This window comes from Lissotriton helveticus, chromosome 1_1 (genome assembly GCF_964261635.1).
Source record: "Lissotriton helveticus chromosome 1_1, aLisHel1.1, whole genome shotgun sequence".
NCBI classification, from domain to species: domain Eukaryota; kingdom Metazoa; phylum Chordata; class Amphibia; order Caudata; family Salamandridae; genus Lissotriton; species Lissotriton helveticus.
In genome coordinates, this window is record NC_136057.1 from 124,822,712 (window position 1) to 124,841,679 (window position 18,968).

General features: G+C 46.3%; 1 pseudogene; it reads left to right on the forward strand.

Moving 5' to 3' along the window:
- The first annotated feature begins 4,891 nt into the window (after positions 1-4,891).
- Positions 4,892-8,772, forward strand: LOC144759773 (uncharacterized; annotated as a pseudogene).
- Positions 8,773-18,968: the final 10,196 nt, after the last annotated feature.

Below are 18,968 nucleotides of genomic sequence, written 5' to 3' on the forward strand. Positions count from 1 at the left end.
GATACTGGTATCCCGAGCTACTCAGCATGTCAGTCGGTCCCTCGATCCGCCTGCCTCTTCAGGAGGACCTTCTGTCGCAGCAGCAGGGGACGGTCCTCCACCCGAACCTGTCCAGCCTCCACCTCCATGCGTGGAGATTGAGCGGCGACAGTTGAGGCCATTCGACTTGCCTCCTGAAGTCTGTGATGTGATTCTGGCAGCCAGGCGTCCCTCCACAAAGTCGGTATACGCCTGCCGGTGGAACAGATTTGTGGCATGGTGCACAGCAAAGGCTGTGGATCCCCTTTCTGCCCCTCTTTCCGAGGTTCTCCTCTTCCTTCTTTCTCTTGCCCAGCAGGGCTCTGCTCTGGGCACTATCAAGGGCTACCTTTCTGCCCTTTCCGCCTTCTTAAGGCTACCTGATCAGCCATCTTTATTCAAGTCCCCTATTGTACTGAGATTCTTGAAAGGCATCACGCACATGTATCCACCTGTTCCGTTCGTGATGCCTCAGTGGGACTTGAACCTGGTTCTGACATTCTTGATGTGTGCTCCCTTTGAGCCGCTTCATTCCTGTCCTCTCCGTCTTCTCACTTTAAAGACGGCCTTCCTGGTTGCCATCACCTCTGCCAGGAGAGTGAGTGAGCTCCAGGCTCTTTCTGTCAAACCTCCTTTCATGTCCGTCCATCCTGACAAGGTGGTTCTTAGGACTAGGCCTTCTTTCCTGCCCAAAGTAGTTTCTGCTTTTCACATCGGGCAGTCCATCACCTTACCCTCCTTCTTCCCGCCTCCGCATCCTTCAAAAGATGAAGAGCGGCTCCATCGTCTGGACCCAAAACGTGCGCTTTCATTTTATATGGATCGCACACGCCAGTTCCGGGTGGATGACCAACTGTTTGTTGGCTACGTGGGTGAGAAGAAGGGAAGGGCGGTACAGAAACGAACCATCTCTCGGTGGGTCGTCCTGTGCATCAAAGCATGCTACTCTTTGGCTCGGAAGGAGCCTCCTGTTGGGCTGAGGGCCCATTCCACTCGGGCCACGGCGGCTACTACTGCCCTGGGCCGGGGTGTCCCTTTGCAGGACATTTGCCAGGCGGCTACGTGGGCCTCGCTGCACACCTTTGCGAGGCACTACTGCCTGGACAGTCAAGTCCGGAGGGATGGCTTCTTTGGCCGTTCGGTCCTCCAGGACTTTCTGGTGTAGGTTTGTATTGGTTCGCAGACCCACCACCGGGGTTGGTATTGCTGGGGTATCTATTCTAAGGTAAGGAATCTAATACTAACCTGTTTCTTTCAGATGAACAAGTTACTTACCTTCGGTAACGATATATCTGTAAGAAACAGTAGTTAGTATTAGATTCCTTACCGCCCCACCCATCCTCCCCGTTCTGCGAACTGATACCTAGGGTTAAGGACATCCCTTTCAGGGCCCTAGTTTCAAATGGCACCAGTGTTAGTTCTCACATGGCTCTGCGTGTTCTGGCGCGGAAAAGCTGTGTGCAAAGAACTGACGTCAGCGCGCGGAGGCGGCGTCTATATACTCCAGCGACGTCATCACGGCGCACGACGCCGACGACGCGGAGCCGCAGGGGACGCCTGCAGACGACGCCTACCGACGCGCAGGGGTACTGCTACGCAAAAGTTTCCGGATCCAGACTGACGCCTGGGGATATTCTAAGGTAAGGAATCTAATACTAACTACTGTTTCTTACAGATATATCGTTACCGAAGGTAAGTAACTTGTTCATCAGTTCCCAGATACGTCCTCTCGTACTGGCCACTTACCTTGAGGGTTGCACAATAAGCCAGTATGTTCCCCCTAATCAGTACATACTTTAAAATCAATATTAAGCAGATAGTAGTATAGTTTGGAATTAGCAACTTAATGATCAGTAGCTTAGAGTAAAGAAAGACAGGAAGCTCTTCGTAAAAATAAATGTACCCTATAAAGACTGCTTTTTATAACTTTACATGGCATGCTCGAGCCTTAAAACTATATAAACAAATGGCAAGCATTTCTTTTGAAATTGGAGCAACCCTACTTACGAGTGGGGCATTCTGGAGGGGTCAGAGGGGTCTCAGCGCTGCTTGTTGTTTCCATTAAATGGCGCTGGCGTCTGTCATGACGTAGGCAGGGTCAGAGGCTATTTCTCGGTAAATTGGGGCCCAGAGTTGTGGTTCTGAAAATCTGGACCCTGTTGTCATCCTGATATCGAGGTCCAATACCCGTGTCACAAAATATCAACGTACCATGACGAATTTGGTGTCAGCGAACCGATAATGATTAGGGCATCATTCCCATGCATTTGCGTCATAATCGAGGGTCGCCAACACCCCCAAATCGTAGTTTCCGTCCCAACCCCTTAGACTCCATTTTGTGAACGGCATCCATCTTACGTCTTGCCCTCATGATAAGTCAATTAAAGGTCGAGCTTGATCTAAAAGGACACGTCCTCCTTCCCTGACTTCCCCCTGACCTATCCCAACCGACTCCACTGCCTTTAGCCAAACCTGTCTGGGCAGCCCCTCGCCCAGTGGCCAAATGCGATAGCATCGATACATAACATTCCCCAAACCATTCACTACATACAAACCATGCTTTCTACAAACACACACCTGTCCTATTCCCTGTTTATGGCCAGTTTTATGACTAGGAGGTGCCTTCCTTTATTAGGGTTTCATCGATATCTGATGGGAGTTCCGGGCTTGGCAGAGTAATCTATCACACATTGGACATCTAAAATACGGGCTTGCCTACATGACTTCGCTCTTTTGTATTATTGTAGAAATATGTGTATAGCCATATCATAAACTCAAGAATTCTTGCTTGCAGCTATTATTTTTGTATATAAGGAGAAGGCTGGTTCTGTAAAAACAAACAGTCTCCTGAGAACACATGACCCGTGTTTGTCGTGCTTCTAGGACACCTGTTACTTGGTAGCTATCAATAAAAACTCGATCTCTGACTCGACTAGAAGACTCCGTGTTTCTGTGGTCCGGAACAGGGAGAACTCAGAGGTCTTCGGGTGTTATCCCCTGGCACCAAACGGGTTCCTAAAAACCCGTTACCTCAGAGTGGGCAGCTGCAAGTCGACCAGCCGCAAGTCAGGCATCAGTCCAGTTCTTTACATATTATTGACCTCAGTCAATTCTGCGGCTTTAGGGAGAGGCTGTCTTGGCCCCTGAGGAGAGGCGTCAGAGCTCTCACAATGTACCGCAGCCATGAGCAGTGACTCTTGACAGACAACCGCTCACCGCAGGTGGAAATTTCAGTGCAGCCAGACTGACAGGGCTATAATGTAACATTGTAGCACTCAGCCGCTGCAGAAAAGATCATTTAATATTTACTGAGCCTGCCGGGGAGCAGCAGAGCAAGCGCACAGAGGTGTCACAGGCATCGGCGTGCGCGTTTCAGCGCTGGCACAGATTGTTGAGACAGTGGCATTAAAATGCGTTAGAGTCACACCTGATGTGTGATACTTGGCAGGCATGCACATTGTACCAACCGTGACTGAGGCCCTGGAATATACAGAATCATCATTCAGTGAGCTTAGCTTGAAGACCTGGAGTATATTACACCGCCCAGCGTGGGTTTTACCTGAGGAGTCGGGGTGCGTTACACCACCCAGCGTGGGCTTTACCCGAGGAGTCGGGGTATATTACACCACCCAGTGTGGGCTTTACCCGAGGAGTCGGGTATATTACACCACCCAGCATGGGCTTTACCCAAGGAGTCGGGGTACATTACACCACCCAGCGTGGGCTTTACCTCAGGAGTCAGGGTGCATCACACCACCCAGCGTGGGCTTTACCCAAGGAGTCGGGGTGCATTACACCACCCAGTGTGGGCTTTAAATCGAAGAACTGTAGTATATTACATCACACGAGTGTGTTATACCTGATGAGTCAGGGCACATTATATCATCCACACAGGGCTAGGCCTGGTGTCTCCACGTTAAATGATACAGGGCAGAACTTTGGTGGCAGGAAAGATCAGTTTGCCACATATTTGAGATGTCCGTAATGCAAGTTTGACATGTTTGTTATGCTTCACGTGTCATGGAATATTTCATTTTTTGATTACTTTGAACTGTTTGTTTATTTTTATTTATCACTACAAGCAGTAGACGTTTTGCATAAAATATTTTTCTGCTCATTTTCAAGAGCTTAAAAGTGGAATGATCAATTGAATTATGTGATAAATTGTTGCAGCAAAGTGTTCTGCATTAAACTGTACCTAATGGTGAATTGCAAATGTCTTTATACCCAACAGAGAGCAGACCCATGCAAATACAACAAGATGATAAAAAGCAGAGAAGAATTTGAAAAACTGGAACCTTCATATTTCCATGAGAAGAGTGAGAGATAAAAACATTTAATTTTCAGAAACAGATGAGTCTAGTGACAGAAAAAGGATCACAACAAGCCGACAAGCGTGATCCACTGAAAGTAAAAATTTGAGCTAAAGACTGCTCTTTACTCGCTGGCCTAGACAAAATAAACTCACTGCCAGAATGCTAGCGTTACAATCTGCTGGCCAACATCAACTTGTTAATTGTGTGATGCGATTATCAATAACAGACTCTCTTACATGTCTTCAATTATGAAGATTGAAAAGGAGGCGTCCTGAGATTACAGTGAATTGACAAATAATTGAGTCTCTTCGCTTTGATGTGTCCTTGGAACGTTACCAGCATTAAAAACAATTGTATCCTCCTTATGATCAGCAACCGGCGAAGCATCCTGGCGGTCAGCCTGTGCAGGTAAAAGCACCACTCCCCAGTGCTTGACGAACTTTTGTGCGAGGACCTGGCCGTCCTCTGCTTCCTCGTCCTTTGACTGAGAGTCCTCCTGTAGAAGCCGTTTTTATACACTTGACCTCCAAGTTTGCATATCCCTTGGATCGAAAAGGATGAAACGACTCTGGTTAGCAGCTCGTCTTCGTAGAGGTTAGAGTGGGGTTGTTTGGAACCCCTGTGCCTGCAGCAGCATCAGCGCTGTACCTGCCACTGAAGAGTGTTCTGATGCAACCGCACAGTGTATCAAGATTAAGAAAAATGATCTTCCACCAAACTTTCCAAAACACGAAAAGGGAGCAGTTAAAGCCGATGGTAATGTTGAGACACCAGTCAGTTTACAAGAACATCAGAAGGATCGGCACAGTAACTAGATGAGCTTAGAGGATGAAACTCACAACTCACAGGAGGAATATACTGAACAGAAACCGAAGAAGCCCGACAGCTCCCCTGAAGGACTTGAAACAGAAGTGCCTTTCTCAGAAAACAATGAAAATACAACTGTGCCATCCCTTGACCGGGAACAATTTGACAAAAGGCAAAACGAGCCAATATCTGCTGCAAACACACAAGATAAATCAACTGAAAGTGGACAGTGTGCCAACACCAGGCCAAAGCTGAAGAAAGCGAGCGATAAAAATAAGTCCATGGAATATATTTGTGCTAAATATGGGAAAAGTTTTTGCAGACCAACAGAGCTACTCAAATACCAACGGACATATATTGGAGATAATTCAACAATGTTTAATGAATTGGGTAAATATTTTAAAAGATTTCCAGCCAAAGATCACAAAACAGTAATACAAGAGAAATTATCTCCCCCTATTGAAAAAGAAAATATTTTAAATATCCAACCATCATTGCAAATACATCAGCAGGAAAAGACAATTGAAGAAGAGAAGCCACCCCCAAATACAAATAATGACTGTTGGACTTGGCCCGCAGGGCAGGTTCACCCCTAAACTTTTTGCTTTTATTTTGTGACCCTGTGTTAGTGATTTTTGGGTCTCTGTGCACTTTTCCCTGGGTCCCAGAGTGAAAGAGCGTGCGCGTAGTATGGCTGGCCTGCCCTCCCATAGGAATGCATGGGGAATGTGTGTGTCCCTGGTAGTTCCTGATGTGTGGGGAGTGCAGGCTCGAGTTTAGTATGTGTGAACTCGTGAGAGTGAATGCTGCGAGATGGTGTATGCGGCATGTATGTGTCTAGAAGGGAAGTGCTACTTCTGGACATTGAGATATGTGTGCAGTGAGGGTGCTGGAGCGTGATTGGCTGGAGCTGGCTGGCATGCCAGGCTCCAGGAAGTCTGGATGGGTCTGCCCGGTGGTGAGTGTGAGATTAGCATGAGTGATGTGTGGGAGGAGTGTACCTGTGTCCTGGATGGGCTGGGTTTTCCCCACACAATGCTGGCTCCGCCCCCCTGTGGTGTGTCCAACGACCCTAGCCTCCCCAGTGAAAGAAATGGGTGGTTGGGCCATCAAGAGTGCTCCCAAGCCAGCTGCAACTGGTTTTCCCCCCACCCTGCACCTTGAAACAAAGGATTTTACAGTATAAGAAGGGGCTGTGTCCCCATGAATGTTGTTCTCTTTTCTGATCCTGCCAGAGGGGGCTGTTGCTGCTGCTGGGGCCAGGAGGACCGCCACTTGGACTGTCTCCCTGCCTGGAGACCCAGTGTGCTGGCTCTGGCCCAGCCTTGCCCCCCTGCCTGCCTCCAGCCCCTGCTGGAGCTTGTGCTGTGCCAACAGCACTGAGAGCGCTGCTCTCTGCCCTTCAGCGCTGGGGAGCGCTGAAACCCCTTTCCTAGCGCTTGAGAGCGCTTCAGTGGGCTCCTAGCGCTGTGAGCGCTGTAATTTATCCTGTGGCGCTTGGGAGCGCCTTGCCTTCGTTGTTAGCGCTGTTCGCGCTTTGAGAGCCCAGCCGGTGCCCACCCGGCACCTGCTGCTTTGGTGGTGCCCACCGTTTGATGTCCGAGTGCCCACCTCGGATTATTGCCCTTTTTGGAGGCCAGTGCCCACCCGGCATTGCCCCGTCCTGAGATATTAATTGATCACGAGGGAGCCCACTCCTCGGATAATGGGACCCCGCCTGCCTATCTAAAGCGAGCCGCCGCGCTGCCCGCGGCGACCCGGAAGTGCTCGTAAGGCCAGCCAATCGCTGCGCGGCCCGAGGGAGGGTGACCCGGAAGTCCCGCCCCCGCAGCCGAGCAGCAAGAAGTGACGCAGCCGGTCGTGTCCCCGAGGCTCTACGAGTGGAGAGAGGAGCCAGCCGTGTATCCCGCCTCCCGCAGCACCAGTGAAGTCCCGGTGAGTGCGGGGGCGGGTCCTTGTTGATTCTTCGAGCGGCCCCGTTGTGAGAGGGCCGCTCCAACGTGGGCAGCATTTCTTTGTGTAGAGCCGGTTGAGGCTCTTGGGGCTGTTGCCCCTGCTCTGAGTCCCCCGTGAGGGACTCCAACCAAGCCCCACCAGTCTTGAGGAGCCCCGAGGCTCCTGGGGGCAATTCGTTCTGTGAGCCCAGAGAGGCTCGAGGTCAGTTCGTTGTGCGTGAGCCTGCGAGGCTCTGGGGACATCTGTCTTTGTCCTGAGTCCCCCGAGAGGGACTCCAACGACGCCCCATTGTCCTTTGAGCCCCGAGTGGCTCTCCAGTTGTTCTGGGGTCCCCCGAGAGGGGCCCCCCTGCCCACATTCGTGACGAGCCCTGAGAGGCTCAGGGCATTTCTGGTTCTTTCGAGCCCAGAGAGGCTCCTGCGCTCAGTTGCTTTGCGAGCCCCGAGAGGCTCAGGGTGCCAGTTCGTTGTTTTAGAGCCCAGAGAGGCTCATCAGTGCCACAGTGGTGGTTCTTGAGCCAGAGAGGCTCCAACGTTGCCCTAACTTTTCCTGCACAGCTGCCCAGCACTTCGTGGGCAGCTGCCACGTTTAGGCCCCCTGACATTTGGGATACAGGGCGTCCTAGCCCCAACAAGGCCAGAGGGCCTAGGGACTGCCACAGGTTGTGGCTCATGTGGGTTTTGCCAATTGCTTGTGCTTGCACCTCTGAATGTGTTTTTATGCGTCATGTGCCTTGTTTTTACACCTCTGAATGAATGTTATGCATTGCATCATGTGTTATGTTCTTACACCCCTACAGGTATTGTGATATGTAGGTGGTTGTTTTCTCCCTAGTACAGGTGGTGCTAGTGAGGTCCTGGTTACCAGTGATTACTGGTTGTGTGCTCTATTTTTATATTGTGTGCTACAGTGATTTTACTTTCTACAAGTGCTGAGTATTGTTTCTAAAAAGTTCTAAAAGTGCATACCCTTGACAGTGGTCCAGGTGGCCCTGTCCTGTACATTATCCCTTGTAAATTCTGCCCGTGCCTCTGGCACAGTGTAACAAGATATGTGTCTTATCTAATGTATGTTTATTATAATACAAAGGCTATTTTTTATATAACCTTGTGTGGAGTTTCCTTTGTGGTGGGCCCTGGGTGTTGTTGCTGGGGTGCGTGCGCAAATACTTAACTTACATCGCCTCCAAGTTTAGCCTTGCTGCTCGCGCCACGTTACCTAGAGGGTGAGCAGGGGTTATCTTGGCGTGTAACTCCCTTGCCCTGACTTGGGAGTGGTGGTCTCTGACTGACTTTGGCGAAAGCCCTGGCCAGCCAGGGATCCCATTTCCAACAATGACACAAATGTCACTAGATCTCCACTCCTCGTCCCACACCAGGACACAAACACCGAACCCGCTGAAAGTGAAAAAAGCATCAGTGGCTTATCCTCCATCCAGAGACGACCTGAAAAACCCAGCGGGAAACGATACCCATGTACAGAGTGTGAGAAGATCTTCACTGCCTCATCAAAACTAAAGAGGCATCTTGACATACACATAGGTAAACGATACGCATGCACAGATTGTGGGAAATCATATGGCAGAATCGATAATTTAAAGATGCACCAAAAGGTACACACAGTAAATAAGCCACATCCACGCACCGGGCACAGGACTGATGTCAGCAGTAACTGAATAAAAAAATACAACAAACAGGCGACAATAACTTCGTGAGAAACTCAGCACAAGTAGTGACTGTAGAAAGAGATTTACAGGCTCCTCATCCATGCATGCGCATGAAAGAATACATCCAGGGGGATAAAAAGAAGCAGATAAAAGTCCTGAGGATGGGAAGAAATTTCTCAGGGTCAAAACGTTATTCATTCACCAGCAAATGCATATCAGCGAGAAGCCATTTTCATATAGTAAATGTAGGAAGAGTTTAATATGTCATTAAGTTTGAGTCTGCACCAGAGGGTGCATGTGTTCATCTTGCACTCAGTAACCTTCATGGAACATGAGAACAACATCCGTCTCAAAACGAGAGCACAAATGAAAGAATACTGCAGAAAATTACAGCTCGCACCAGCATGGTCACCAGCACCACTCAACACAACCCTGGTTTAAGGGACAGTGAGAGTTTAGGAGCTCAGATAACTGGACCTAACCCCAAGCAGCATTTCCTGTAGATATAGGTGATGAGAAAGATGCCCAGAAATTGAAAAGTATTATACCTGCTACTTACAGTGCTTAAAGTATAGAACTGTGGTGTTGAGCGCTATAAGAAATGATGTTATTTTATGTATTGATGCTGTACTCCACTTTCTAAAATTATAAAACCACGCTGGGCTTCCATTACACCACCCAGCGTGAGTTTTACGTGAGGAGTCAAGTCTATTAGAGGTCCTGTTTTTGGCCTTTCTTTAGCAGTCAGAGAAAAGCTCAGTTGTGACAAAACTATAATCTATGCAGCCAGAGCAGGGCAACAAAGAATGAGTGGGGGGAACAGTAGCTAAACATAGAAAAAACGTGGAAGGAGTAAAAAAGTTATTTGGGGGCTGCCTTTTCCTGGCGGTCCAAGACCGGCGGATCTGGAAGAGCCTTTTAACAGACAATGTAGGTGGCCTTTCATAGTGGAAAGTCAGAAATTTTGTGGTATAATTACTTTTTTATGGACTTGCAGATGGAATGAAGTGCCACCTTCATAGACTAAGATACCACAAGCTTTCAAGCGTAGACAGGTGTCTCATTTGCTGGTTTCATTTTTATTTTAGTGTTACAACTTCTGCTTAAGTGAAAAGCTTGTGTTGGAATAGGCTCTCTGTGCTTTGTGGATGGGTTGAGACAGGATGTGTGCTTGCAGTGGGGCATGCTTAGCTGGGTGATGCAGCCTCGTTTTGTTCCACTTCGAGGGTTGCACTTGAGTAAAAATGTGGGCTTCAATCTCAGTGGGATAGGACTTAGGCTTGATGCTTGTAAGGTTTTTTAGTAGAAATTGTATTTGGACCACACAGTTACATTTTTTGGAATATGTGTTTGAATGAGCTGTAGGTGACAATGTAGAACATGGAACACACGGATCGGATGCCTACAAGGTTCATGCTGAGAACCACATTTCTTTTATAGTTTTGCTTGTCATTTAGGCAAAAATGTAATGTTTTTGTAGGATTCTGTTCAGGTATGTACGTCACACCCAGATATCGGATTCTGTTTCAGTCGTACACTTCAAATTCATGTAATCATTTTTTGCTGGATTCCCTTGAGGCTTAAACTTGACTCCCATGTTTTCAAAACTGAGGTGGACAGCATGGGGAATAAGTTCATATTAGGCTGGGTGGAAATGGATTTCTAGAATAGCTTGAAGTCCCACAGGGTTTCTTGTAGAAACTGAAATTAATCCGTGAAATTATCTAACATGGGCAGTCAGCATGTGGCAACCAGCAGTGATGGTGTGTACTCCAATCTATAACAGCGTGGGTGCACCGATGACCAGTAGTAACGACTGTGTATGTGCCGGTGATGAGCCCTGGGAAGTTAGACTTGAGAATGGGCTAGTGGTCATTGGAAAGTGTAATGTTGTAAGAACAGGATGCTCTTCAGCCATGAAATGCAGCCATGAAATGCAGCCATGAAATGCAGCCTTGAAATGCAGCCATGAAATGCAACCCTTGTTTAAACCGTGTTTGTTATCTGCACTGCAAAATCCCTCTCTCTTTCCCACGGCATAGGGGGCATTGAGCACATTTCAGTCTGGCTTATCAATATGTTTTCCCTGGCGGTAGCGGGTATTGAAAAGCGGCTGTATGTCCATCCATCTAAATTAGGTGGGTGGACATACAGCCAGACCTCCAACGTGCAAAGGGACATTGGAGGGGCTTGACCACCCGTCATCAAATCAGCCTGAATCTAAATCAGGCGGGGTGGCCATAATGTTGGTGAGAAGAGAACTCTGTCACCATTGCGAAGGAGATCTCTCTCCGCCAACATTTAAATTGGGCACCAAGTGGTGCAAGAGACGTTTGTCCATCAAGTGAAACTCGCATCACTCATTTGTTTGTTATTTAGGATCAAAACTTTTTATTGGCAGACCATTGGGCAAATTACATACACAGCATACCGCCTACAACCCACTACAGCCAGCCGCGAAGTTCAGATGCATACCAAGGAGCAGAGCCACATACAGCAAAGTAGCAATTGCAAAGTGGGCATGTTAAAACACAGCATGTCGCCTGCAACCCAAATAGGGCCGGCCACATATGGGTGACAAGAGATACAGGCCTTCCAGGCTCAATAAGAATGCAAGAGTTGCCATACACAGCTGAGTATAGCAATGGTCGTAGCACAGTATCGCTGAGTGTGTTAGAAGGCTTTGCATGCCAAGTAAAACAAAGATAAAGGAACATTCAAACTTGAACAAAACCCTCACCCACCATCTCCCCTTCCGAGTAGGACTTGCTGGACTTGCAAGTTGTCTGACTAGGACTGCTGTGAAACAGAAACAGAAACATTAGGATTATGGGGCCTTGGCCTCCCCCTGTTCAAGAGGCAAAAGTCTAAGGATACGCAAGTACGCTAGACAGGTCCGCTCCCCGAACTCTTTGGACAAGATAGAGATAGTAATGAATGGGGACCATATTTTTGCGTATGTGTATGTGATTGCCCTTGGGGTGTATATGAGTGCCGCTGGGGTGTATGTGATTGCCCCTGGGGTGTATGTGATTGCCCCTGGGGTGTATGTGATTGCCCCTGGGGTGTATGTGAGTGCCCCTAGGATGTATGAGATTGCTGTTGCGGTGTATGTGAGTGCCCCTAGGGTGTATGTGATTGCCCCTGGGGTGTATGTGATTGCCCATGGGGTGTATATGAGTGCCGTTGGGGTGTATGTGAGTGCCGTTGGGATGTATGTTAGTGTTGTTGGGGTGTATGTGAGTGCCGTTGGCGTGTATGTGAGTGCCCCTAGGGTGTGTAATTGCCCCTGGGGTGTATGTGATTGCCCATGGGGTGTCTGAGAATGTGTTGCAAAGCATTTTTCATGTATAAGCATCTAACATCTTTACGTTTTATAGTGGTTAGTTTATAATGGGCACAATGACCTTTTCATTGAATATTTTGTTGTACATAGGTTATTTCCTTACAGTAGTATCACCTCCTCCCCTTGTCCTACCTCTTTCATATTTTTTTCTTTCCTTCCTTCAGTTTTTACTCAGATTACTTTAGTATGTTTCTTAGTAGCTTAAAATGTTATTTATCTATAGATCACGTTTATCTACCTGATTGCCTAATAATACAATTATTGATTTACTCCTATATATTGTTATTTACATGATTTCCTACTTTTGTAGAGATTTGCGACTATTTTTGCAACTGTAATTGTTATAAAATCTAAATAAAGTTGTTGGGAAAAAAATCCTTTTCAAGTTGATGGCTATCTGACATGCTGGTACTATCTCTGAAAAAGTTAGGACGAGAACAATCTGTTGCTTCGATGTGGGAGGGGATGATGTGTAGTGGAGGATCGAGAGACAGGTACGGAAAATGTAATTTGAAACATGAAAATGCAGTGTCGGTGACTCCAAGATCGACCTGTCAAGGAAGTATCCAGAGTGAATTATAATCTGCAGTTGCTATTTTCAGACAATTTTACTGGTCACTGTGTATTTTACGGGTACATCTTGGCAAGGTTGTTATTGTTATTGTTATTGTTAATTTAGATTTATAGCGCGCCCAATCACCTACAGGTCTCTAAGCGCTTGGAAATCGATGTTATTACAATAACTTGGCTCACTCTTCAGAGAGACGCAGCTGCAGGACTATATTGCGATCAGGGCTCTTCCAAACAGCAGTGTTTTCAGAGATTTCCTGAATCGTAGGAGATTCACCTCCCTGCGTAGCCCCTCAGGCAGTTTGTTCCATAGCTGGGGGGCCAGAACAGAGAAGGCTCTCCCTCCTTTAGTCACCAATTTGTAGCGGGGGCAGACCAATAACTGAGAATCCGATGATCTAAGTATTCTCTTCGGGTTGTATACTTCCAGGCGAGCTTTGATATAGGCCGGCGCATGACCGTAGATCGCCTTATGCGCTATACAGAGGCTCTTAAACTCAACCCTCTCCTTAACAGGGAGCCAATGAAGGTTTCGGAGAAGGGGGGAGGCCTTTGTTCGTCTGGGCAATCCGAAGATTAGCCGTGCGGCGTCATTCATTACGACCTGAAGTCTGTTTGTCAATATTTTTGGGAGGCCAAGATACAGGGCATTCCCATAATCGACCCGCGAAATGACGGTTGCTGCTACAATTGAGCGCATCATGGAATGAGAGAGGAAGGGAGCTAACTTTCTCAGTTGTCTGATGATGCTTGTGCAGGTTCCAACCACGGTGGAAATTTGGCTGCACATTGACAGGTCACAATCTAATTTAATCCCCAGGCTCTTTACGTTAGTACTAGGTTTTGGGGCTGATCCAAGCTCTACAGGCCAATACAGGTCACTCCACGGTGAGGTGGTAGATGGAATTACCAATACCTCGGTCTTATCCGGGTTGATTTTTAGTAGATTTTTCGTCATCCACCCTACAGTGTACCTCAAGATGTTTTGAGCTTGGATCTGTGCTGTCCCTGTGTTATCGATACTCAGCAATAGCTGGGTATCGTCAGCATAGTTGTAAACTCTACAGCCCATCTCGGCCAGGGATGCAATCAAAGGCTGCAGGTAAAGATTGAACAGAAGTGGGGACAGTGCGGAGCCCTGTGGTACTCCGCACTCTAAAGACCCCACTTCAGATATTGCCTCCCCTAGTTGTATCCTCTGAGTCCTTCCTAAAAGGAAGGATTGCAGCCACTTGGAGGCCAAGCCTTTGATCCCAAAGGCCTCCAGTCTTCCCAGGAGCAGGTCATGGCTGACGAGGTGAGTCTTTAGACCCAATTAGGATGACTGGATGTTCAGGGCTAATTTCAGGTGTAATTGTGGGGAGTTCTAGGTGGTCACGGCAGCACCGGAGCAAGATTACTATCAGGCAAGGGAGGTTCGGATAAACTGGTGTTTCCAAAAGTGTTAGGTTCTTGCCCCATGGGCTGTCTACATGCACATGGAATGGTCGGATGACGACCTCGGTTGCTCGACCTGACCGCTTGTAGAAATCTGAATGTGAGAAGCAGACTTTCGACTTTACCCGCACTGCTGAGGGCAGCCAATGAAGATCCCTCAGAAGTGGGACAATAGCATCTGATTGATTTTTGTAATTAAGTGGGCTGTGGAATGCAGATAGCTTTGAAGGGGGCATGGTGTTCACCGCAGGCTTGCCAGGGTGGCATCGCCTGCCTCGATCCTTAAGTTGATTCATGCATGGGCTACAGCTTTGAACTGGTTGCTGCAAAAAAATAGTTTTCTTTAATTTGCAGAAGATCGAAAGATGATGCATTGCGAACACTTTACTACATTGACCAGAGTCCTTAGGGGGGACACCGCCGGTGTGTGAGTAGTGTGCGACCCCACCCCCATTTGTATCTTTAATTTGTGAAGATGGTAGATTGAGAATAAGCTAATTTATTCCTGCGCTGACGCATTGATGGAGAAGTGACGGTTTAGAACTTTGTTGATTTGACAGTCGCCAAATTCGATTAATTATTCCCTCATATAAGGAATAATTTTAATATTGGGCTTACAGGAGATTAGTAAAAGGTCTGTCTTCTCTGGATTACATTTCTTGCTGCTGGCTGCCATACAGTTGTATCTTCATACCCCTGGAATGTGTGTAAGTCATGGGCTGAAGACAGTACTAAGTAGGGTGGAGTGTCTTCCGTGGAGCTTTAGGCCTGGGTCTTCTATGGTGAGTCCTACAGGCTCAATGTACACGTTGAACAGTACAAGCTGGATCGTGAAGCCTGGCGGGATGCCACAAGATACAAAAGGTCATCAGATTGAGCGGTTGAGAATGTCCCAGAAGTAGGAATCTGAACCAGTTTACTGCACCACTGAAGCCCGTTCTTGCTTTCAACGTATTCAGAAGTATATCATGATAAACTGTGTCGAACAGGACCCGCAGGTCTCCCCCCTTCATCAAGCATGCGATGAAATATCCTTCTCTAGAGCCAGATTGGAAGGAAGTTATCAAAGCTAATGATTGTCATGGGGCTGTTTGAGATGGGGTGATAAGCCTCTAGAAGGAACTGTTGTCCTCTTTAGAGAGGCTGTTGCATCTCCTAAAGGCCAGTGAGCTTCTTATAGATGCTGTTGACCTCTCAAAGGAAGGCTCTTGAGGGGTCCTGTAGCCCCTTTAAGGGGAGCTGCTGAACCGCTTATGTTGGCTTGTGTTGTATTGCAGCATTTATGTAGAAGCTACTACCCCTTTGTTGGGCGCTGAAGCACTTGCTTGGTCTCTTTAGATTGCAGCAAGTTTTGGCCTGAGAGCGATTGAATATCTGTTTAGAATAAAAGCTGGTGAGGTTCCTGAAGGGGGCTGTGGGCATCAAATTAGCTTGTAGGTGCCATAAGAGGGAATTTGATGGTTTCTGGAGCAAATGACTTCTAGTGCGACCTGGGGAGCTTGAAATGAAGGGCTGCTGATCACTAGTGTGGCAATTGAGCCTCATGAATGGGGAAATGGAAAGCTGTTGGAGAGGGCAGAGCCTCTTGGGATGGTGAGCCTCTTGATGAAGCTTTTAGTTGAATTTGGGGACTTATAACACCTTTCGTGACTTTCCAAGTGGGCTATTGGCCTTGACATCTTCATCTTCTTGATTAGTAGGACATTCTCCTTGGATCTTTTCCTTGAAGAAGTATCTTCACTACTTCTACTATTTTTAGTATTCTATCTTACCATATGTTCTATTAATTTTAATAAGTAAGATAGGGAAATTACACTAAATAATAATATTTTTGGTGTTAACCCCGTTTATAAAACTCCTCCACCAAAAACTACTTAGCCACTTACCTACCTTTCCAAATCTACTTTCTATTTTCTTTACCCAAGAACCTACAGCTCAATCAATCAACCAGGGGTTGATAAAGCGTGCCACTCACCCATGAGGGTCTCAAGGCGCGAGGGAGAGGAGGAGGGGGGGAGTTGGAGGGAGGCAAGCTCTGGATCAGTTGAAGAGCGAGGTCTTGAGGTGCTTCCTGAAGGTGTGCAGATTGGGGGAGCGTCTTATGTTGACTGGGCGCTTGTTCCAGGTCTTTGCTGTGACGTAGGAGAAGGCTCTTCCGCCTGCTCTGTTTCTGTGGATGCAGGGGGTCCCTGCCAGGGCGAGGTAACGGAACAGATGTTCCTTTTGGGTATGTGGTAGGAGACTCTCGTTGATGTATTTGGGTCCGATGTTGTGGAGGGATTTGTAGGCGTGAGTGAGAAGTTTGAAGGTTACTCACTTCTGCCCATCTAGTTCTTCTAATGACCTAATCTCATCACGTTAGTTATGTTGGTAATGTAAGAGTCAGTCACACCACTATAATTCAGTATGTATGTGCAGCACTTCTTCACCTTAATTACTTTAGACACCGCCCTCCTTCCCAAAGAGTATATTTAAAGCAAGACAGTTCTGCATCACCATTGATCTCATTGCTGACATTTCTTTGTTCACTAATTTAAAGGACCCTGAAGTATCTACAGCAAGTGTATCTATGAATCTACAAATCTTCACATCATTCATGGGTATTTCCTTAGGAGGAATAATAGCCTCTAAAACATCCATTACTACTTGACCAAAATCTCTTTTCTCTCTCCTCAAACAATGTTCATTTACTATCTCCTCTTCATGATATAATCTAAGGAAAACTAAAGCTAGATGACGTGAACCCACTCCGTTCTTTGATAGATTGAAATGAGCAGCCTTTTCACAAACAATAAAAATCTCTCATAACACATTCTTCTCCAATCAACCGATGTCCACTACATAAGTTTTATCACATATACTTACATCAACAATCTTGACTCTCCTATGGAACTATGCCTTACCAAACACCTTTTCTATCTTGCTCCATCTTCAACCTTGGATGTAACCCTGAGAACCTACATTTTTCTTCCACCCTAATTTCATCTAAAGCAATGTTTTGATCGTCCACATTTCTCAACACCTTTATACCTCTTCCGTTATATTCATTATTTAAACTATGTCATGTTAGTAATGACTCTGGTATGTGCAATCTGTTTCGAATACACAGCATTCTTAAATTCCTTTTTACTCAAATGAATACATTCTCAAAAGTCTCATTATACTCAATCAGATATGGGGAAAAAACTTCTTATAATTGAAGATCGCTAGAAAAGCACTACAGGAGAATCAGAAAGTTCCACTTCGAACTTGATGGCCACTTCACTAGCTAATGGAGAGAGGAAAATACATACATAACAACTGCCAACTTTAATAGTTTTGATATATTTTAAAATCATTTTAGTATACACATTTTCTCTAACACCATTAACTTTGCTAAGTGGTACACGAACCTGGCATCCTGTAATGAGGACTCAGAAACATACTTAACGCTGCAGCCCAGGGGATGACGCCCATGGGGGTATATGTAGTCCACACGGAGCTTAACCTGCTAGTAGAGGGCATGATGTGACTAGCGAATGAGGGAATTCATGAAACCAATGAAGGGAGGAACTCCGTACCAATGAGAGATACTTACTGGATTGAGGGATGGATGGCGGTGTGCTAAAGATAGGTGCAGTGGTCACTTTGTTCTAATGGCACATGGTACATCTCGTTATCCTATGTTATTTAGGATGCTTACCACAAATGCTGAAGTGGTCAGCATGTTATTGTGTTGGTACTGTGTATAACCTAATAAAGATTAAGAAAGAAATATCTAAATGCTTTTCATTTAAAGGTACTACTTGCTTAATCTCTTTATGAGTTGGCCTATTTGCAACTTCACTCCTTATTTGATCTGAAACATTAACCGCAGGTATCGGTAAGCACTCCCACAGGCCAACTAATACGAATAATATCATTATTAATAACATCATACCTACAATTAATTTCTTTATTTATTTCTTCTTTCAGACTATAATAGAAATTAGTATTCACTACTCAGTCCTTGTAAAGAGGAAACATAAAAATTAAAAATCAGCTTAATCACTCTCTGTATTATCATTATCTGTATTTTTTCTTTCTCCAGTTATTTCAGTCTTTAGGTACCATTCTCCTGTCTCCTTGATTTTCGTCAAAATTCAGTATTTCAAAAGTATCTATTTCCCCCTCTTGGACGGTGGCGTGACTGGTTTTGGGAGCGACTGGCATAAGGTAAGATTTCCTGTCTTTCAAAAAAATAAATAATAATTGCATGAATCTCCCTCGTTGTCTGTCTCCAGCACTCCACTGCTTGTCATAGTCTGTCCCCAGCAGAGCCCCCTCTGCTCTTACCTTCTCCAGTCGCCACTGGGCGTAAAAGACGCGGATCGCACTAGGCGGCAAAAGGTCAAGCTACACCATTGCTCATGGAGACTCTTCTTCAGTGTCATGCTCTAGAGTTGAACCTTTTTCTAAAACATGGTGGCACTTATTCCTTTGAAAAGTCATCTTCGTCAGTATCTTCCTCCTACACTGTTACTAGGTACACCCACTCTGGTGAAGAATAGTTCCAATTAGGAACTCTCCAAGTGGTAGTTTGGCAACATGCATTTCGCTCCTCATTTTCCCAGCTCAAATGTTTCTTTAGATCTTTTTCTGATTCACAATGGTATCTTTTGCAATTTTTTTTCTGGGTAATTTTTCAGCAATAGTCTTTCGTTGTTTTCCTATTCAAGACCATATGGGCTATCTGTATAGATAATCGCAGCCACATTTTCTGACAAGCGGCAAGCTCTAGTTAAAGAAATCAAATCTGCTACTTAGCTGAAGTCCCATCTGGTAAAGAGGATTCTTCTATTGTCTCTGTAAAGCATACTGCATAAGCAGCTGT